We start from the raw sequence: 23,221 nt of genomic DNA, 5'->3' as shown, positions 1-23,221 counted from the left end.
ACATCTGATTAAAACTTAATGGTTACTCACAGAATGAAGTTGGCTGGTAGTTTCCAAGCCTGTTTGTCTGGTTTCCTTTGAGTTTGTGACAATAGAAATTGTTATTTTGTATAAAATGTATCTAAGGGTTATAGTCCTTAAAGTTTGACAGAACAGTCACTTATCACAGATGTACTGCTCTGTTTTCCCTCAAATATCTTTAAATTTCCATGCTCGAAAATAAATTAAAAAATTAAAAAAAAATTTTTTTTTTTTTAAAAAGCATCTCATTTTAGAAGAAAATGGAAAATGGCAAAGGCTTGCTTTAGTCAGCTTTCATTCTATGTGTACTTCCTGAACCCTTTCTCTGAGTGAAGCTCTCTTCTGTGACGCTGGGCCAGGTAAGGCTATGTGCAGAGGAGACCTGACTTTGGGAACTTACTGTCTCTTGGTCAGGTAAATCCTTTGATCTCCAAAGGGAAAGAAAGACATGCTGTTTGCATGGTTTAGAAAAGCATCCCTGTAAATTCAAAAGAGAGATGAGCTGATTACCTAGCCCTGCCTCTGTTACACGTGAGTGTAAAATTTAAATTACTTTGACTTTTATTCATAATATACATGGGGAAGGGAAAATATATTTGAGTGTTTATCTTTGTGCCACATCCTGTGCTACGAACTTTATATATATTAGGAAGTTGGTATCTGTAGCCTCATTTTACAGGCGAAAGAAACGTAAATCTTAAGGAGCTCATTTACTCAAGGCTGCAAAGTCTGTTCTTCCTGTTCATAGGTGCAGATGTAATGAAGGACATGATATGAACGAATTCATCTGGTATTTATTGCATGTAATTACAGTAGGCATCCAGAAGAGGAGATGGAGTGTTCTTTATCTAGTCCCTTCAGAATGCTGGTGTCATGGGGGAAGGGCACACACTACTTTTAAATTCTGGAAGCCTTATAAATCCTGGAAGGCTTCATAAAGGAGGAGAGACATTCATTTATCTTGCAGCACACCCCCTTGAGTGTGCTTATTGTGTCAGGCACCCTGGTAGGGACTGGGGACTCAGTGCTAAAGACGACAAAGTCCTTCTGTTGTCAGAAGGTGGTGGTGATTTCCTGGTGGGCAAAGCCGTGGGAGGGGAGAACAAGGGTGGGTATCCAAGTACGCTGGAGGAGATGAATCTTGAGAAAAGTACCTGGCGAAGAGCTCAGCTGGGAGTGACGCTTGTCCAGGTTTCCTTCCTGAAATGGAGGACTTTGTGCGCAGATATAAGGTGGTGGATAAAATGTGTAGGAAGGAGCAATAAGGAATGCTTTTAGGTACAACCTGTGTTTCCTTTTTGGAAACCCCATGTGAAGTATGAGCTGTCTCAAGGTTCCTGACTGCGGACCTCTCACTCTCAGGCCACACCAAGTGGCCAGTGGCCACAGTATCTCAAGCCTGGTTTCTTCTCTCATCACTAAAGATGGCAAAGTAAGGTCATGGGCAAACCTTGTTCTTACAGAAAAGCCTTTATGTTAGCATTTCCAAAAAAGTATTTGCCTCTTCTGACACAGTTTTAATTTACACGGCAAAGTAGGGAGCCTGCTCTGAGGAAATACGACTCCCCATGATGAATATTAGATATTGAATGGCCTTTAACATGTCATGCATGCATTACTGTGCCAGCTTGTCTTTTTCTAAATGTCAGGTCGTCACTGTTAATTTTATATGTTTAAAAGATTTGGGTGAATTCCAGGTGTAACACTTTGGTTTTCATTTTTACATTTCATAGTAGTTGAAAGGCTCCATGGTATTCTTGATAGATGCTTGTCTGCGTCCATATTGATGAAGGACAGTAGAGTATATTAAATTAAAGGTTGTTGGCTGGTTGGTTGGTGGTGACTTGCTTTCTGTTTTCTGTTCACTAGATGATGCTTGGAGGATGTAATCTTCATACTGGTTATCAATCTGAAGGTTTCCCTTTGTTCTGTCAGTAAACCTTACTGGTTAACAGATCCTTGTTTTTAACCACTGGTTTTCAGCCCTGCTGTGGGGCAGAGCTACACTGCAGTCCATTGTGAGTATTGCTAAGTAATTTATTATTCATTATTGAGGTAAAGAAATTTTGACATACATTGGAGCTGATTCAGCACAATACTCTCCCATGCGTTCCATTATGTCTTTCAGAGTGAGAAAAAAATGGAACTCAAAGGCAAGTCAAAGTACTGTATGTTTTAGTTAGTAAAATACATTATTAAGAAAAAGAAAAATTGTTAAGGAAAGGAAAGAAATGAGTATCACAGAAGTCAGCATTATGGTTATAAGAGCATCAATAATATTAATAACTTATCCTTTAATGGTGCTTATATCATGTTCTGTTCTGAGTGCTTTACATATATTAACTCATTTAATTATTACGCTAATTCTGCAAGGCAGGTATAATTTTTAATCTAAACTTTTCAGATGAAGGGAATGAGGCACATTAAGTTAGCTCCTGAGGCCTGAAAGGTAGCACACACGTGGCAGGACCACAGTTCTAACTGGCTCAGTTCTGGGTTTTCACCACAGTGTAGGGGAGGAAGGGGGCATAGTGGTTGAGGACACATGGGGTGCGGTGCGGTGGGGTGTGGAGTGCTGGCAGTTTCCTAGAAAGGAAACATCAGGACCTTCACTAAAGGTTTTAGTTGCATTTTTAGTATATATGGATTGTTTTAGTCCATTTGGGCTGTTATGACAAAATTCTAGAGGCTGTGTAGCTTATAAAGACCCGATGTTTATTTTACGCAGTTCTGGAGGCTGGGAAGCCCAAGATCAAGGCACTGGCAGATTCAGTGTCTGGCGAGGGCTTCTTAGGTCATAGTTGGCATCTTCTTGCTCTGTCTTCACATGGTGGAAGGGATAAGGTAGCTCTCTGGGGTCTCTCTTATAAGGGCACTAAATCCACAGGAAAACTCATCCCAAACTCAAACCTGGACAAGCGTCGCTCCCAGCTGAGCTCTTCGCCAGGTACTTTTCTCAAGATTCATCTCCTCCAGCGTACTTGGATACCCACCCTTGTTCTCCCCTCCCATGGCTTTGCCCACCAGTCATGATTTAATCACCTCCAAAAACCTCACTTCCTAATGTCATCCCATTGGTGACTAGGTTGCAACATATTAATTTGTGGATACAAACATTTAGACCATAGCATGGATTGAATATATATAGTCCTATGCTATATGTTTTTATATATATGAATATATTTGTTTATTTGATATACATCTACATGAATTCATACTGTATTTGAGAAAGGGCAGTATGAATGGCATGTGTGTGTGATATATATAGCTCCCTATTCTTGCTGTTTGATGTGTTAATACAATAAACCCCACAGTTGGGACCCATCCATCTACCTCTAGAGAAAGAGCATAATCACATATGGAAGCTTTTTTCAACCCTGGAATGCCCCTACCTCTGTGGAGCATTCACATTTATTTGCCTCTTAAAAAAATTTTACCAGGCTGGGCATGGTGGCTGATGTACAGTAATCCCAGCACTTTGGGAGGTCGAGGCAGGCAGATCACCTGAGGTCAGGAGATTGTGACCATCCTGGCTAACACGGTGAAACCCCGTCTCTACTAAAAATACAAAAAATTAGCCGGGCATGGTGGCATGCGCCTGTAATCCCAGCTACTTGGGAGGCTGAGGCAGGAGAATTGCTTGAACTCAGGAGGCGTAGGTTGCGGTGAGCCGAGATCGCGCCACTGCACTCCAGCCTGGGCGACAGGTGATTTTAAATATAATCCAAAATTATATTTAAAGGAAAATAGCTTCTAGACATGTATGTGACCTGCCCTTTGTATGTCCAAAGTATTATTGAAAAACAGTGGAAGGATACCTCATGGTTGTGTTAAACCAGTCTAAATTTGGTTAGAAGTTCTAAGAGACTCAGTTGAATTCATGTTAGTATGTGTTGTCTTAAGCCTGAGTGCACAGCAGTTCTGGCAGAACCAACAAAAATGCTGCCCATGAAACAACTAAAACTGATTTTTAAAAAAGCTGTTATCTAAGAGTTACCTCCACCAGTACTTAATGCATTCAAAATTAAAACTAACAGGAGCTAACCTTTTCCTTCCTGACAGTTTTAGAAAATAAGCCATTCTAAAACTTACAGAAGATTATCATTCCCCTCTTGGATTTAGAAAGTAAAAAAGCAAAATCAGGTAGACAGATGTTTTTGAAATGGACTAGGGTTCAGTGACCCGAAACTCAGTTGAATTTTTCTCGTAATTGTTGACAGTGTGAATGGTAAACAGACAATTGCTAACGTTTTATTTCCTTTTTATATGTGTGTTGTACTTTCATGTCCTGTCATATTGAAGCAATCCTGAAGGTATTAACTGTTTCTTACCTTGTCTCTCTCAGTGATACTCAACTCCCAGCTGCTCATTTGAGCCACCTGGAGAGTTGGGACAGTGGCCATCCTCCATTTCCACCAGAGAGCACTCTTCAGGCACTTTTAATGTACAGCCAAGGGTGAGAACAACTGGGCTTATTTAGTCCTTTAACCATGGGGTTTTGGGTAATGCTTGTCTGCCCTTCCTCTTCAGTGCACAAAGCTCAAGTATATGCTGAACATCAGGGATGCAAAGATACAGGAAGCCAACCTGTGCAGTATGGAGACTAATTTGTTAACTTACTGATCTCTGGAGGAACTTTTACTTAGAGAATTCAGCTGGCTGTAGTATCACCTCTACCAGAGGAAGGATAGGGCTGACAATTTACTAGTCTCTAGCTCTTCTTGAATTGCTTTTGAAGGGTAGAAATGTGTGACAAAAGGTTTATACATGTGTGTGTCTGTACTTATATATAAAAATAGATGTTTTTAAGTCTTTTTGAACAATGAAAGTTCCTTTCATTGTTGCTCGGATAAATAGAGCACATTTTAAATGAGAATGGTGTTAAAATGGCTATGAAGAATTAATTTCACATTAGAAATTCTGGCCCAAATTCTGGGAATTTGGGTTATTGATGATAAATATAGATCATTTGTATTAATTGTCAGTTAAGTTGCTTCTTAAGAGTTGCAATATCACAAATGATCAAAAAGCTGATGTTTCAACTTGTGCTTATGTAAATTAATCACAGGTGTGGAATCTTGAGGCTTGTGATGAAAAGACTCCTAACACAGTCATATTCAGGCATGTTTTATGTTATAGAATTAATCTATAAAAAATGAATCCTGATGCAAAACTATGTGTTCTAATTAATAGTAACCCAAATCAAGAGGCTAAAATTCCATTAGTGAACTGAATGCTGAGTGACACTTGAGGAGAGTAAAGTATAGAAAATGTCTGTTTTGTGGTTACTCATATAAAAGGTCTTGCGTTAAAGAGTCCCGAGATTTATGTATGATAGACAAGGTCGTCTTGATAATAGCACATAATTCTGGGAACAGACCCGTCCCCATCTTCCCACCCCACATCACCCCTACTCCAAAGTATCACTGGAATCCCAAAGAGGATTTGGCTTCAGGTAGGCTGGCTTCAGTCCTAACTCTTGACTTGCCATCATCCTTTCTCATTTTTGTCTTTCCTGTTATTTTCTTCTGATACCTCATGTGTCCTTTGGTAGAGGCCATTTCATTTTAATTATCTGCAATTTGCTAATTTAGTCTGAAGTCGGCAGTGATTTGCAGTTTCTCAGTAGTAGTTCTCATCTGACTGGGGGGTGGTGTCTGCCTGTTTTATGGATGGGACACAGGCAGAGAGTAATGTGCTTAAGATACCAGTGCCTGGGAAGTTACATGCCTAGGTTCATTCCTCAAGCTGTGTGATTCCAGAGCTTTTGCTGTTTTCACAAAAATTAACTGGAGGCACAGCCCAGAATGTACTCGAGGTCTAAGTTGTACGGGAAAAAGGCTGTAAGACCTTTTATACTGATTTTTAAAATAACAGTTTTATTGAGTTAGTTCATATACCAAAAATATTCACCCTTTTATAATGTACGATTCAGTGGTTTTTAGTGCAGCCACAGAACTGTTCAACTGACACCACTATCTAATGTTAGAACATTTTCACCACCCTGACAGAGAAACTATTAGCAGGTAAGACTAATTTTAAAGCTAATATTATTGGAGTAGAAGCCAAGGATTGGGCTCTCCTGATCATCCTGTGAACAGAGTGAGGGTAGAAACCCAGTTCCTGGTCCAACCCTGCAGTGGGCACACAGTAGACACCAGTGTTGACTCTCACAGAATCCTCCAGAACAGTGAATTCTCAACTTTTGAAATTTTAACCCAGTCCCAATTTTGGTAAACTAAAAAATCTCCCTTTGCCCACTTGTTTTATGAAAACAACAGGATTTAAAATTTTTGTCTAAGCCCCTATTTTTGTTTTTTGATTTTTCTAGGGTAGATCTGCCACCCTCATTATTTTGCTTGGAGAGTCATTGGCATCTCAAGACTTCTGGGTTATTTTCATTGCAGGTTTGGTTGAACACATGACATGATTCAGTGCAGTCATGAGTTCACATGACTCACGCATTAAGCGATTTCATGGGTTAAAGTGATCCCAGCCAGCAAATGCTAATAACAGCCATTTATTATTCCTTGGATCTTCCTACTCTTTTCTTTAACATTTGTCTTTGGCCATTGCCTCCTTTCTGTTACCTTTTTCATGCTTATCAAAGTAAATTGAATAACATTATATAGCAATGTGTGTTATTTGTCTTTTCTTCCCAGTGTGATATAAACAGGCTGGGGCTGAGAAAATGGGTAGTGGGGTGGGGAAAAACCTTTAAGAAGGTAAAGGCCAGGTGTGGTGTCTCATTCTTGTAATCCTAGTGCTTTGGGAGGCCAAGGTGGGAGAATTGTTTGAGACCAGGAATTCAAGGTTACAGTGAGTTATGTTTCTGCCACTCTACTCCAACTTGAGCAACAGAGTAAGACCCTGTTTCTAAGACAAAAAATGTAGCAAATGTAATATTGTCATGGTGAGAGGAAGAACACTTCTTTTTCCTACTTTAGCTCCCTCAGTCACCTTGACTGACAACATCTGGAAGCAGGCCAGCCAGTGAGAGCTTAGCCAAGGGAATTGTATGGGGGCATGAGTCCAAGTGACCATCTTGGGAATAATTCTCTGGGAAAAAATTACATTTTTTTTGTTTTGTTTTGGTGAAACAAAGCATTGCCCTTCTTACATTTTATTGGTAACAATTTAGTTTCCAGTAATATTACATGGTAATATTACATGGTATTTAAGTATTGTTCTCAAGTTTTGTTTTCTCTCTGTGTGCATATATAAAATTTAGAAGAAAGATTAAGTCCTAAAATGTTAGAGTAGGGAATACTTTGTTTTCAAATGTAAGTCAGGAGGAAGCTGTGGTTGAATATATACATTTAGTTTACATGTTGTCTTTTTGTATGAAATCAGAAACATTGGTAGTTCTCTGTCTCTATAACTGAGGGTTTGGGGAAGTTTGTTTTGTTTTTTACTTTGAGTTAAAAAGCCATGACAACACTGAAAATGGGTTCTAGTAGGTCTACCTCCTTTTTTGCCATTAGCATAATTATTTCTCTGTCATTTTTTAAATTGTTCATATTTCTCTTGGATGGTACCTCTTATGCTTTGAATCCATTATCAGGGTACACCATTTATTATCAACATTTATTAAGGGCATTTTATTTTATTTTGAGACGGAGTTTGCTCTTGTCATCTAGGCTGGAGTGCAATGGCATGATCTCGGCTCACTGCGACCTCTGCCTCCTGGGTTCAAGCAATTCTCCTGCCTCAGCCTCCCAAGTAGCTGGGATTACAGGAGCCTGCTACCACACCTGGCTAATTTTTGTATTTTTAGTACACATGGGGTTTCACCATGTTGGCCAGGCTTGTCTTAAACTCCTGACTTCAGGTGATCCACCTGCCTTGGCCTCCCAGAGTGTTGGGATTACAGGCGTAAGCCACTGCACCCAGCCTCTTGGCCTATTATTTATATGACTATCCTTGATGTTTCAGAGGTGAAAAATACTGCTTACCTTTGAGGAGTCCATGGACTCACCAGGGAAACAGTAAAATTTAAAAATTGAAATGCACTTTTAAGGGTCACAATAGTTAAGTTTGGGAACAACAGATGAGGGGGCATGTATTAATATTTCAGACAGGATGTAGACATGGGGGCTTTGGGAGGTGATGCTGGGGCTGATCCTGAAGCATAGGAGTTTGCCAGATGGAAAAAGACATTTCAGGCAGACAACTGCAAAGGCAGAAGGTGAACAAGGCCATGGTGTCCCCAGGGAGCTGTAAGATACAATTAGGATGAGGGTACTTATGAGATGATAATTCGATGATGTTGGAGATGTCTGGGGACAGATCGTGACAATCAGGAAATCTACACGAGCTAGGAGAGCCATTGATGGCTTTAAGCAGAGGAGAGGCACTAGTGTGCTTTACTCAATGAACGATTTACTACGCTGATGGCAGAGATGTAGAAGGGGTCAGCTGGAGCACTGTTGGTGGGAGAGGTCCTGGGCTGGGATGTAGGTAGCGGTGGGGTTTGTAAGGCGAATTTGGTTTCTGGCTTTGTCTACAAGATTCTTCAGTGGTTCCATTGCAGAAGATAGGGCATAAAGAAAGATTAGTAGATTTGGGATGGTGTGTGACATGGACAGGATGCCCTTTAGTCTTGGGAACCTGGATGTATTCTTTTGCGCCCTTGAGAGACTGTTCTTAATAGACCCACTGTTACTCTACTTCTGTTTGTACATTTTCTTACTCAGTTGCCCTTCAGTTGGCAAGCAAATGATTGGTGAGCAAATTAAATTAAGGGCAAACCTCAGTCAGACACAGTGGCTCACGCCTGTAATCCCAGCACTTTGGGAGGCCGAGGCGGGTGGATCACTTGAGGTCAGGAGTTCGAGACCAGCCTGGCCAACATGGTGAAACCCCGTCTCTACTAAAAATACAAAAATTATCTGAGCATGGTGGCGGGTACCTGTAATCCCAGCTACTCACGAGGCTGAGGCACAAAAATCGCTTGACCCTGGGAGGCAGAGGTTGGAGTGAGCCAAGATTGTGCCACTGCTCTCCAGCCTGGGTGAAAGAGTGAGACTCTGTCTCAAAAAAAAAAAAAAAAAAAAAAAAAAAAAAAAAAAGAATGAAACTCCTAAATAAAAAGTGTTATGTTATTTTTACATTTTTTCTTTAATTAGTGGGCTGGGTGCCATCTCAGTACAGAGGTACATTGGACAGCTGTCTTTTTTTTTTTTTTTTTGAGACAGGGTTTTGCTATCACTCTGTTGTCCAGGCTGGAGTGCAGTGACATGATCTCACCCGCTTCTGCCTCCCAGGCTCAAGCAAGCCTCCTGCCTCAGCTTACCAAGTAGCTGGGACTACAGGGACCCACCACTATGTCTACCTAATTTTTTTTTTTTTTTGAGACAGAGTCTTTCTCTGTTGCCCAGGCTGGAGTGCAGTGGCGCTATCTCGGCTCACTGTAAGCTCCACCTCCCAAGTTCAATTGATTCTCCTGCGTCAGTCTCCTGAGTAGCTGGGATTACAGGCATCTGCCATCATGCCCGGCTAACTTATTTTGTATTTTTGTAGAAACGGGGTTTCACCGTGTTGACTAGGCTGGTCTCGAACTCCTGACCTGAGGTGATCCGCCTGCGTGGGCCTCCCAAAATGCTGAGAATACAGGCATGAGCCACTACGCCCGGCCTTTAGTATTTTTTTTGTGGAAATGAGGTTTTGCCATGTTGCCCAGCAAATTCCTGGTCTCAAGCAATCCGCCTACCTCGGCCTCTCAAAGTGCTGGGATTACAGACGTGAGCCACTATGCCTGGCCCCCAAAAAATCTTTAATTAAAGAATACCCCTTGGCCGGGCGCGGTGGCTCAAGCCTGTAATCCCAGCACTTTGGGAGGCCGAGGTGGGCGGATCACAAGGTCAGGAGATCGAGACCACAGTGAAACCCCGTCTATTAGCCGGGCGCGGTGGCGGGCGCCTGTAGTCCCAGCTACTCAGGAGGCTGAGGCAGGAGAATGGCGTGAACCCAGCAGGCGGAGCTTGCAGTGAGCCGAGATCGCGCCACTGCACTCCAGCCTGGGCAACAGCGTGAGACTCCGTCTCAAAAAAAAAAAAAAAAGAATACCCCTTGCCGTTAGCATAATTCTTGAGGAATCCTGGTAACGATCATGAAAGAAATATCTAACCAGAATCTTTGAGCTAGAAGGAGACTTAATGACTTGGGCCACTGCGCTCTCTCTCTCTCTCTCTCTCTCTCTCTCTTTTTTGTTAAGACGGAGCCTTGCTCTGTTGCCCAGGCTGGAGTGCAGTGGCGCGGTGTTGGCTCACTGCAAGCTCCGCCTCCCGGGTTCAGGCCATTCTGCCTCAGCCTCGCGAGTAGCTGGGACTACAGGCGCCCGCCACTACGCCCGGCTCATTTATTTATTTATTTTTTGTATTTTTAGTAGAGACAGGGTTTCACCGTGTTAGCCATTATGGTCTCAATCTCCTGACCTCGTGATTCGCCTGCCTCGGCCTCCCAAAGTGCTGGGATTACAGGCGTGAGCCACTGTTCCCGGCCTGCTCTCTCTTTATAGTTAGTATAAAAGGATAACAGAGAAGGGTGAGAAGGGTTAGTGACTTCTGAGTGTCATACAGCAGTGGTGCAGGGTCATGTCTAGCTCACCAGTTCAGTGTTATCTCCATCGACCTGGATGACTCCCTGCTCAATCCCATAGAGACAATAGAGCTGAGTTGAGAGACCCTAGTGCTCAAGACCACCAAGTCAGCGGCAGACCCAGAGTTGCCTAAATTCTTGACTTTAATCTTATTTTAAATTAACTCACTGTTCATAGGCCAACAAGTATTTGTTGACTAGTTAGTATAGAAGGGATACTACCCCAATTATTACACAATCAAAGATAAAAGGCTATTTTTCTCTTCAAGAAGTGTGCAGGTTAATTTTTCAGATTAACTCATTACAGGACTGGCAAATACTTATACAATTCATGGCTTCTCTGACATAATTATGGGTATGTAGTATATACACACACAAAACCAATGAGAAATGAGGCCACATAAAACATTGTTCATTTTTCTTTTCTTTTTTCCCTAACTTTATTGGATTTTGTTTTGTTTTGCTTTGCTTTTTTGCTTGTTACCTTGTTCTCTCTGCACAGTGGGCAAGCAGTTTTTAGACTAGCTTTAGAAATGCCTGTATGCTGGTGGGCAAACAATAAATGGAACCAAACAATAAAAAATAATATTGATTGTCTTTTGTTCAGTTTATTCTTGTTCAATCGTAATTAGGAAGCATGATCTGGTGAAAATTTTTCTTAGGTTGGTAATGACATAAATACTTGCAGGAAGGTATTTGGTACTTTCTGCTACTGCTTTGAATTTAAGCCTAGAGTAGAAATTTAGCCACTTAGTGATAGAGAAGTTTCTTTTTCTTTGCAAAGCTTATGAGCTTGAAATTATTCCTTCCTTCCTTCCTTCCTTCCTTCCTTCCTTCCTTCCTTCCTTCCTTCCTTCCTTCCTTCTTTCTTTTGTTTTCTTTCTTTCCCTCCCTTCCCTTCCCTTCCTTTCTTTCCTTCTTTCTTCCTTTTCTTTTCCTTCCTCCCCTCCTTTCCCCTCCCTCCCCTCCCCTCCTTTCCCTTCCCTTCCCTTCCTTCTCTCTCCTTTCCTTTCCTTTCCTTTCCTTTCCTTTCCTTTCCTTTCCTTCCCTTCCCTTCCCCTTCCCCTTCCCCTTCCCCTTCCCCTTCCCCTTCCCCTTCCCCTTCCCCTTCCCCTTCCCCTTCCCCTTCCCCTTCCCCTTCCCCTTCCCCTTCCCCTTCCCCTTCCCCTTCCCCTTTCCCTCCCCTCCCCTCTCCTCTCCTTTCCTTTGTTCTTTTTTTTTTTGACAGAATCCTACTCTGTCGCCCAGGCCGGAATGCAGTGGTGTGACCATAGCCCACTGCAGCCTCCACCTCCCAGGCTCAAACAATCCTTCCCCCCCTCACCTTCACAAATAGCTGGGACTACAGGTATGTACCATCCATGCTTGGCTAAATTTTTGGAGATGAAGTCTCACAGTATTGCCCAGGCTTGTCTCGAACTCTTGGGCTTAAGCAATCCTCCTGCCTTGGCCTCCCAAAGTGTGGGGATTACAGGCATGAGCCACTGTGCCCAGCCTGTTTTTTCTACAATTTTAAACTTCATTCACGCCACAAATATTTAAATAGTCTGGCATGATGCTAGACCAGGCATTGGAGATATAGCAGCACATTGAATACACAGAGTTCCTACTTTCAAGAGGCTCCTCGTTGAAGTTTTGCTAAATACCTGTCTAGTGAAGGTAAATAGTATAGCCTAAGTGAAACAAAATGCCAGACACTCCATTAGAAAACCAGAAAATCTGGTCCTGGCCTGGTGGGTGGCAGTCTTGCGAACTCTTATAAAAGTGCCTGAGATCATGAGCTGATGAAAGCCTGTATAGTCTTATGTGTGAGTGTAATCACCAAGGATTACCACATTCCTGCCAGACAACAGTTACAACACGGATGTCTCATGGTAATGAGGAGAGCTGGAGCGCTGCTGCAATGCGGTGTACACACATGAAAGCTGAGCTAAACAGACAGAAAGGCGATCTGATTACCAGAGAAGTCTGATTCTGTTTAGGGAGTCGTGTGTTGGGGGAATGGAAGAAGTGACCGGTTCCTCCTTTCTTCCCTTCCACTTGTTCTCAATCCCTCTTCACTCAAGGTGCTCTGATTCTTCTCTGAGAACCATTTGGAGATGTATATATGGCTGTAATAAAGCTACTTGGGTTAGCCCAGGACAGCAGACTGGTTTCATGGAAGACGTTTTTTCTATGGATGGAGTAGTGGAGAGGAAGAGGGATGGTTTCAGGATGAAATTGTTTACATCACATCACCAGGCATTAGTTAGATTCTCATAAGGAGAGTACAACCTGGATCCCCCACATGCACACTTCACAATAGGGTTCGCTCCAGTGAGAATCTAATGCCACGGCTGATCTGATCTAACAGGAGGCAGAGCTCAGGCCTAATGCTCGTTTGCCAGCAACTTACCTTTTGCTGTGCGGCCAGGTTCCTAACAGCCCATGGACCAGTACCCATCCACAGCCTGGGGGTTGGGAACCGCTGGCCTGGGTGTTGTCATGAAACTCATTTCTCACTCAGGAATTGATATGACTCCATAGAACCACCACAGACCTGTTAACTGGGTGAAGGCTGATGGGACTTGAAAAAAATGAAGGACAATTAGAAAAATAGGGAGAAAGTGTGATGGATCCATTGGATGTCTATATTGAGCTACTAGCTGCTCTGAAAGGCTTATAGAAAGGCCTTCTGTGTAATTGGTAATATCAGTTAACCAGAAAGGCTGTGTTTATTTCCTTCCTAAACTGGTTAATCAAAAATTTCAGTGGGCCTTGCATAGGGAAAGAAATCAGGATAGAAAAGGGAGAGAGCAGGAATAAAGAAGAGAGAGAGAAAGGAGTGGCTGGGTGTGGTAATCTCTCACTCCTATAATCTCAGCACTTTGAGAGACTGAGATGGGCAGATCACTTGAGGTCAGGAGTTCGAGACCAGCCTGGCCAACATGGCAAAACCCCATCTCCACCAAAAATTAGCCAGGCGTGGTGGCATATGCCTGTAATCCCAGATACTCAGGAGGTTGAGGCAGGAGAGTCACTTGAACCTGGGAGGTAGAGGTTGCAGTGAGTGGAGATTGTGCCACTGAACTCCAGCCTAGGTGAGAGAATAAGACTCCATCTCAAAAAAAAAAAAAAAAAAAAAAAGAGAAAGGAGTGAGTGATATGGGTTACTTATGAGTGAGGAGTGCATGTGTGTCTGTCTTTTGTGAAATCTGATCTTCTCTGAAGTCACACCTCATATCTGGTGAGAAGCTGACTTAAGGGGGTATTCTATTTTAGTCTGTAGCCTTCCTGTTTGGTGTCTGGATTTTTTCTAAGTCATCACCAGTGGAAGAATGAGTATTGGGCTGTTAGTCTTTCATGGTCTCTCTTTTCAGGCTTCCTGTGGAGCCTTTTGTAATATTTATTTCAAAGTTGCTTCTTATTGTTATTATTATTTTTGACAGGTCTTGCTCTGTTGCCCAGGCTGGAGTGCAGTGGCGTGAACATGGCTCACTGTAGCCTTGACCTCCTGGGCTGAAGCAGTCCTCCCATCTCACCCTCCTGAGTAGCTGGGACTACAGGTGTGGACTACCATACCTGGCTAATTTTTAAATTTTTTGTAGAGATGGGGTCTCACCATGTTGCCCAGGCTGGTCTCCAACTCCTGGGCTTAAGCAGTCCTCTTATCTTGGCCTTCCAGCGTGCTGGGATTATAGGCATAAGTCACCATGCCTGGCCCTAAATTGCTATTTTGATAAGTCAAAATGGTCAAATCTCAGCAATTGCATAGGATTCAAGCTAATAATTCAACCCTGGTAATCATCACTTCTCTTCTTATAGCTGCTCCTTAAATATTGAGTTCACAACATTAGCTACCATTTATTAGCATCCACTGAGTGCCATGTAGTTCATACATGGCGACTCTGCAAGGAAGTCATGACACCTGTTTTGCCAGAAAAGATTACATGGGTCAGGGCCGGGATCCAACTCAGAACCCTTTGGTTCAAGCATGGAGCTTCTTTATGCTACTATAGCCCACTGACTGCCTTTGTTGCCTCAAGTTTTCGCCTTGATTCCTTTACTTTATATTTCTGGCAGGAGTAGATGAATCTTTGGCTGGACAGATGAAAGGGATTTTGATGGGTCGTCAAACCACTTCACTTGAGGGTTTCGGGGTTACAGAGTGTAGGCAGATTATCTTTAGAAGTGTAGTCTGGTACTTAATTACACTCTGTAATTAAGTAATCCACAGTGGGCCCCTTTGGTCTTAGCCAAATTGTACGTTAAATTCTGGAGGAGAAAGGTAGTCTAATATTTCAGCCAAAGCATTAGGAAAACCCATCTTCACTGTATTTCCACTTTGGCCCGGTCTTCTTTCTAGGCTGTAAGGCAGACCTGAATCTTTTCCTTAAAACATCTTGGAGATTTTGTTTTTCCTCATGCTCTGCCCTCCCTCCCCAGCTTTTTTTCTTCATTCTCTAGAAGTCTAACATATGATTCCTACTCTGTCTCTCGATATACACCTGGAGAGAACAGTGTTTCTGTCACAGAATTCCTTCTCAGGATTTCTTGGGAAATATATGTTTTTCCAAATCCCTAGAAACATCACTTATGAGGTAAATGGGAAAAAGTGTTATAATTCCCCTGTGAGAATTGTATGAGTCAACACGATGACAGTAGAAAGAATTCACTGATGTCAAGTTGAAAGCAAGAACAGGAAAAGCTGACTTGCGGAGTTGAAGGATAAGATTCACCTTTTTTGGAGCCAGTGCAGGATAGGAGCACGTGGGAGAGAATGGGTCATGATTTCTTCTCGCTGTTGCCATGTTAAAAATGTGTCTTTGTGACCCAATCTGCTACTACCATTGCTCTGTCATGTTTGCAAATAAAATAAGTTTATATGCATAGCCTACTGTATACATATCCTACGCTTGGTATTACAAGAAATAAATTTTAGAATTAAACTGAGTCTTTAAATTGGCAGCTTCAACATACGAGTCTGTGTTGTACTGTTAATTTCCTTGTAGATCTGAATGTAGGTTATTGCAGTGGTCAACAAAGTCTCTTTCTAAAGGGCCAGATAGTAAATATTTTAGGTTTTGCAAGCCATACGGACTCTGTTACAACTATCAGTTCTACCATTTCAGTGTGAAAGCAGCCATAGACTATACTTAAAATGAACAAGTGTGCCTGTTCCAATAAAACTTTTATTTACAAATCCAGACTGTGGGCTGAAGTTTGCTTGCTACTGGCATAACATCCAATAATGTTCACTGGCATTTTCCAGGATCTTAGTATTTGCTATAGGCTACAATTCTTTGTAAATACTACTAACTATGATAGTTCCCATTTAGCAGTGTTTTTGGATATCCATAATCATGAGTAAAGAATGGAAGTATTTTAAGAACAATATATTCTGGAGAAATTCCTGGAAATTCGCATTTCTCATGGTCATTCACATTTTCTTATGCATAATTTGGGAATAATATAACCTCTCAATTTCATTGTTAGGATTAAGTCAGACAATGCAAGTAATGTGGTTAGCACAGTTATAGAACTAAGAACTCACTAAATGATAGCTACTATAATTAGTAACTAGATGGGAAGTATTTACCCTATTTCATGGAAAAGGAAACTGAAACTCAGAGGTTAAATGATTTGCAGAGGTCACATTTAATAGGTTGGAAAACTGAATTTGGCTGCTTCCTAAGTCTATGTTCTTGCTACCATATCCTGCTTTCTGAAGTAGTTCTGGTTAATGGCAGTTCCACAGCAAGATACACCATGGTTTATTTGGTTTATGGACTGGGTGAACAGACAGGGAGAGTATGGAATGGTTCTTGAAAGGGTAAGGATTTGCAATGTTTAGAAGCCACAGTTTCTAGAAGCCAAGGATATCGTTGTAACTAAAGAGCTGAGAAAACTTGTCTTGATTTTTTTTTTTTTTCCTGTTGCTTAGCTGCTGTGTGGACTGCCAAGAGCTTGTTTGATTTTAAGTGCTTTTTGTGCTTGCCTGTTACTCAGGTCCCATCATATTGCAACAACTTTTAAGAAACTATGCGTGTTTTTTTAAACTGGATTAAAGAAAACTGTACTGTAATGTTAAATGCCCAAAATTAGAGTTAGAAAATTGGATTGGATTTTCCTTCTCCTTCTTCATTGTCATCCTCCAACCCCCTGCTCAGGAATGTGCCTTTGACCCTTTAGGGTCAGACTTTTACACAGCTTGATTAGCTGCCAAGAATTGAAACTCCATTGCCAAATAAGTTGGCTAAATTTTTGGGAAAAACTCAGCTCAATGAATGGTTTTTGAAAATTTGCTAGAGTTTATTATATAGATATTTATTTAATGGCACTGATTTTTGTTTGTTTGTTTGTTTGCTTGTTTTTTTGAGACAGATTCTCCCTCTGTTCCCCAGGCTGGAGTGCAGTGGCGCTGATTTTGGCTCAGTGCAACCTCCACCTTCCAGGTCCGAGTCACTGGGATTACAGGTGCCTGCCACCATGCCCGGCTAATTTTGTATTTTTGGTAGAGACAGGGTTTCACCATGTCGGCCAGGCTGGTCTTGAACTCCTGACCTCAGGTGGTCCACCCACCTCAGCTTCCCAAAGTGCTGGGATTACAGGCATGAGCCACTGCACCTGAATAATAGCACTGATTTTAATTAATGAGTATATCTTTTTGGGGAGTTGGTTTTTATATTTTCAGTCCCTCTTGGGGTTTTGAACACAACAGTTTTTAGCTACCTTTCAGGTGTGCCGAGCTTGCCTGTTGATATGAAAGGTATTTGTGGGGAGATGGGTGCCAAGTAGAACATTTGAAGAGTTAAGTATCCAGTTCAACACGTTATTTGCCATTTTACCAACCTGGTCTTTCTTATAGTACACCACAGTTTTGATTTCAGTCCATGGTTTGTTTGAGAGCCCAGTGAATTTTAAAACAAATGTTAAATTATATTTAACTTGGAGATTTAGTTAAACTCTTGAGCACCAAGTATATGCTAAGTATCGTGAAAGAGGGCTAAACACTGAAGAATAATATGTGATCTTTATCTAGTTTTGAATTGGTTTCGAGAAACCCAGTGCATGGCAGGGAATTAATGCCAGGTTGTTTGTCATATAGAATATAAATACCAGGGGAATTAGAAAGATCTGGGAAATATAAGAATCTTTAGAGAAGACTGGACAGAGGCAGGGGAACCCAAACACTGTCTTGAAGGATGAGAAGGAATTCCATGCAGTGAAGATGATGGGGCTAGGATGTTGGATGGCAAATTAGAAGCACCTTTATAATAAGGGGGAATAAAAAAAAAGAGAGTCTCTGATTTTTAAAAAGAGAATCAGAAAAATACATACCGGTGTTTATTTTCTGGTTTATCTAAACCTCTTCCCACCAATACAGTAACTCTCACTTAAAAGACATGGTTGACCCTAGGCAGGACAGCTGAATACTGGCCTCCTCTTAAAATGCAGTTAGTCTTTGGCAGAGGGGAAGGCAGCTTTAGTGTGACTCTGCCAAATTTCCCTGGCCCCAGCATCTTGGAAAATACCAGTATTTCAACAGTTTGTTCTGAAACTCAAGGGTTTGTGGGTGCTGCTCAGCTGATGAGTTTGTTTTTAAGGATGCCCACTTTAGAAATGCATTTTTGCTCTTTAACTTTGCTAAGTGATTGCTGAAAAAGACAAATTTCTGGTTGACCTCTCTATGGAAGATAGTTTTACATGTCTTTTTCTTACTGCGCCTATTATATGTCTAGATTTTATTTTCAAATAGATTGTGAGCCTCAATTTAATTTGAAGTGAGGAACGGTTTGATAGTATCTGTAAAACAGTTCCCCTGAATTCCAAGGTGGATGGGAAGATTTTTGCCCATAATTATTGCAGAGTGCTGCATTTGGGGCTTGTTTTCTGCTTAGATTTATTTACGTGAAGGTTTTCTTAGCAAAATGTTCCTTGAGGTTAAAAAAAAGGTGCTATTTTCTGAAGGCAGTAAGTTTTTCAGTGTTTTGTATTAACAATTTGAATGGGAAAGTTTAGTTCTAATAAAAATTTCCTCTTCCTTTGGTTCTAATAAAAATTTCCTCTTCCTTTGGCAAATGTTGATGTTTTTCAAGTCTTCCTAAAGGAAAAGGGGGCCTGGCTGGGTTTTTGTTTTTTATTAGATACCTAGAGCTCCGCTCCTCTTCCCTTCCGCTTTGTGCTCCTTCCCCACCATTGTTTTATGAGCCTTTGAACCAGATGTCTATGCCAGAGATTGTTGCTTGAAAATAGACCAAAATCAGATATATTTGAATGGATATACAAGAAATTGGTTACTCTGGTACACTGGATACCTCTAGGAGAGGCCAGGGATGTTGGAACGGGAGGAAGACTTTTCATTCTATAGTTTGTACTGCTCAAACTATTTTTTTTTTCTATTTTTGAGACAGAGTTTTGCTCTTGTTGCCCAGGCTGGAGTGCAATGGCATGATCTCGGCTTACCGCAACCTACGCCTCCTAGGTTCAAGTGATTCCCCTGCCTCAGCCTCCCCACCAGCTGGGATTACAGGCATGTGCCACCACACCCGGCTAATTTTGTATTTTTAGTAGAGACAGGGTTTCACTATATTGACCAGACTGGTCTTGAACTCCTGACCTCATGATCCGCCTGCCTCAAATGCACATAATAGTTAGTACATGCAGAGTCAAAATTTTTGTTTGATTTTGTGTGTGGCAAGGGAAGGAGAGGAAAGGGCTAGAGTACATAGTGTATAGGCTTTAAAGGAACTTGATTTTGAAATGTGCCGACTGCAGATCTTACTGGTTTTTGTGTTGTTTAGAAAAATATTTAAAGACCAGTGTGGATCCATGACCTTCACACTCTTCCTATCAGTGTTTTCAAACTTTTCTGTACTTGCTGCACTTGTAGATGGGCTTCGTTTTATGGTACAAATTGAAAGACGTGCCAAATGTGTACTTCCTTTAGCCACCACATTCACAGCTACAGGATTTTCTTCTGCTTAGCTGGTTTTCTTTCTTCTTTCCCTCTGCAGCCTGCAGCGTTGTTAAGCGTCACACTGCCAAAGTGAAAGCTGCTGGAGAACTCATAATCCCAGGAACGCCTCTTCTACTCCCCGAGTACCCCAGTGACCAGAGTGAGAGAAACCCTGAACGAGGGCACGCAGCTTGAAGGACTTTGGGCAGATGTGACCAGGAGCCTGCGTTAAGGTAGCTGAGTCAGCTTTACCCGGAGCTCTCAGAGCCGCGTTGCCAGAACCAGCAGTGCAGCCACTTCAACAAATCACTTCTTTTAATACTCTTTGGCAGAGATCAAATCTACAGGGTAAATTCTTTGCCACAAATGATTATTTTGTTTTTTTATATGAATCCAACATAAGAAAGTTAGGACCAGCCTAATAGTTCTTAGTTCTGACGTTGCTTTCATAGTAGGCTTTGTTGGGTGGATCTGCACAGCTATTCTTTAAATTTGGCCAAGTTTTTCAGATAAATACTGCCAATGTTTCCCTACCTATAAAATGCCCCTGCCATCCTTTTCACCTTACAGGGCCACTACATTAAGTTTTTCTTTTCTTTTTTTGTTTTTTTTTTTTGTTTGTTTGTTTTGTTTTTTTTGAGACGGAGTCTGGCTCTGTCGCCCGGGCTGGAGTGTAGTGGCGCGATCTCGGCTCACTGCAAGCTCCGCCTCCCGGGTTCACACCATTCTCCTGCCTCAGCCTCCGGAGTAGCTGGGACTACAGGCGCCCGCCACCTCGCCCGGCTAGTTTTTTGTATTTTTAGTAGAGACGGGGTTTTGCCGTGTTAGCCAGGATGGTCTTGATCTCCTGACCTTGAGATCCACCCGTCTCGGCCTCCCAAAGTGCTGGGATTACAGGCTTGAGCCACCGCGCCCGGCCCAAGTTTTTCTTTTGTTTTGTTTTGTTTTGTTTTGTTTTGTTTTTGAGATAGAGTCTTGTTCTGTCACCCAGGCTGGAGTGCAGTGGCATGATCTCGGTTCACTGCAACCTCTACCTCCCGGGTTCACGCAATTCTCCTGCCTCAGCCTCTTGAGTAACTGGGACTACAGGCACGCGCCACCACACTCGGCTAATTTTTTTTGTATTATTAGTAGAGATGGGGTTTTACCATATTGGCCAGGCTAGTCTAGAACTCCTGACCTTGTGATCCGCCTGCCTTGGCCTCCCAACATGCTGGGATTACAGGTGTGAGCCACTGTGCCTGGCCCTAATTTTTTCCTTTAAAATAGACCTTATTTCTTTTAGAGCAGTTTTAGGTTCACAGCAAAATTGAGAAGAAAATAGAGTTCTCATCTATCTCCCCAACACCTCCCCTACTGTCAATATCCCACACCAGAGTAGTACATTTACTACAATCAATGAACCTACATTGACACATCATTATCACCCAAAGGCAATAATTTACATTAGGCTCAATCTTGGTGTTGTACATTCTGTGGGTTTGGACAAATGAGTAATGACATGCATCTACCATTATAGTATTATACAGAGTAGTTTCAGTGCCCTAAAGATCTCTGTGCTCTACCTATTCATTTCCCATCTCCACTAGCCCTTGGCAATCACTGGGCTTTTTACTGTGTCCATACATTACCTTTTCCAGAACTACATTTTAATAATACATTTCCCGTGGAGTGCTTTGAAAGCATAAAGAAGCCTTGAGCCAGGCATGGTGGCTCACACCTCTAATCCCAGTGCTTTGGGAGGCCAAAGGAGGAGGACCGGTTATGTCCAGGAGTTTGAGACCAGCCTGGAAAACATAGTGAGACCCTGTCTCTACAAAAAAGGAAAAAAAAAAAAATTAGCCAGGCATCTTGGCAGGTGCACATATTCCCAGCTACTTGAAAGGCTGAGGCACATGGATTACTTGAACCTGGGAGGTTGAGGCTTCAGTGAGCTGTGATCGCACCACTGCAGCCCAGACTGGGCAATAGAACAAGACCTTGTATCAAAAACAAACAAACAAAACAAAAACACAAAAGTCTCGCTATCCAGGATGAAACAATATTAAGGGTGTGATAAGTTATGGGGGTAATATGTATACCTACTTGGAATAGAGTCAGTAAGATGTTTCTGTGAGGGGAAGCCTGAAGTGCAAAATGTTGATGTGTGTGTCTTTCTTAATTTAACGTTTGAGTTGCTCAGATATGGTTTGAACCATGTATGTGGAGACAGAAGCAAGGAATTGAGGATTAAATTCTGCCAGGGTTGGTCTGTGCAGCCTTCTTAGATTTAATACTTTTGAGGAAAGTCTCTGATACGGCTATTAGGTGCATTCTTTTTAAAGGAAAGTCCAATGTATTATTATAAAACAGTCATTATTATTATTATTATTATTACTATTTTGAGGCAGGGTCTTACTCTGTTGCCTAGACTGGAGAGCAATGATGCAATCATGGCACGCTGCAGCCTCAAACTCCTGGGCCCAAGGGATCCTCCTGCCTCAGCCTCCTAAGTAGCTAGGACTATAGATGTACATAACCACATCTGGCTATTTTTTGTTGTTTGCTTTTTTTTAAAGACAGGGTCTCACTCTGTTGCCCAGGCTGGTGTTGAACCCCTGGCCTCAAGTGATCCTCCTGCCTTAGCCCCCCATAGCTTTATATTTTATGTAAAAGTTAATTTTGATTATTTCATTTCAGATAATCCAAAACAGTATAAAGTATAGCCATATATAAAGATAAAAGTTCTTCCCTTCTCTCTTTCACTTTTGGCCAAAATCTTGGAATATAAACTTTCCCATTTATAAACCTTTTCATATACAGATATTTTTATACACAAACAAATATGCATATTAATTATGTTAAAAATTGGTGACACATGAGCATACATTCTATTTTACAACTTGCTTTTTGGCTTGACTTGGTATATTGTGGATATTTTTCCTTTTAAGCAGAATTTAATCTCAGGGTGAGAAATCCCTGCCTAGTGTCCCTTATATGGCTGTAACGTAATAATCACCAGTCCTCAAGTGAGAGGTTAGTCCATAATTTAAAGGGGGTAGGCAAGAGGCCTTTCACATTATGGACAAAACCAAGGCCATGACTGTTGACATTGGACTTTGGTCGCTAAGGATGTGTGTTTTTATTTTCGAAGGCAGACGATGCACTGCTTGGGGTTGTTGCCAAGGTGTCAGTTTTGTGAAATTTTTATTTTTTGGAGGCTGTTAATATATTAGCATAGTTGTTAGTTCTGGCTACCATCCTTTGAGCATTTTGAGACACTTTTATGCCCATTTAAGGTGGTGTGAGGTTGAATTAGTTTTAAGAGGAAGTAATGAATAACAGAGATGGTATTAGGAGACAGACTTTATTTTCTGTATATATTTATTTGAGGGAGAAGTAGATGATGGCTGTAGTTAGTTGCTACCCCTGTGATAATTATGAAACAGGGCTAAAATTGTTCATAGTTTCCTAATGTGGTTAACAGTGCAATAGGTAAAAAATGGCAGTTTAATGTGCTTTAATTTGCGTTTTTCTTAGTTTGATTGAGATTGAGCATCTTTTCGTGAGTTTAAAAACCACTTATATTTCTAGTTATCTTCTTTCTATGTTTGTGTTCATTGTCTATTTTGCTGTTGGGTTATGATTTTTATTATCAAAATATGACATCAAAATTATCAGTCC

General features: G+C 41.6%; 1 protein-coding gene across 7 annotated transcripts in view; it reads left to right on the top strand.

The window, feature by feature from the left end:
- LOC105493210 (activin A receptor type 1) overlaps positions 1 to 23,221 on the top strand; it is a 141,732-nt gene that overhangs the window by 38,159 nt on the left and 80,352 nt on the right. For 2 of the 7 annotated variants that reach the window (XM_011760731.3, XM_011760730.3), the window contains exon 2: positions 19,617 to 19,791. The exons of 2 other annotated variants lie outside the window; for them this stretch is intronic. The gene's annotated coding sequence lies outside the window, so the exon portion shown is untranslated. Of the gene's footprint in view, positions 1 to 11,847; positions 11,969 to 19,616; positions 19,907 to 23,221 lie in introns of those variants that run through there. 3 more of the 7 variants (XM_011760729.3, XM_011760728.3, XM_071072800.1) reach the window with 2 other exon arrangements.

This window comes from Macaca nemestrina, chromosome 11 (genome assembly GCF_043159975.1).
Source record: "Macaca nemestrina isolate mMacNem1 chromosome 11, mMacNem.hap1, whole genome shotgun sequence".
Lineage (NCBI taxonomy): Eukaryota > Metazoa > Chordata > Mammalia > Primates > Cercopithecidae > Macaca > Macaca nemestrina.
This window is presented reverse-complemented; position numbering and strand designations above follow the sequence as displayed.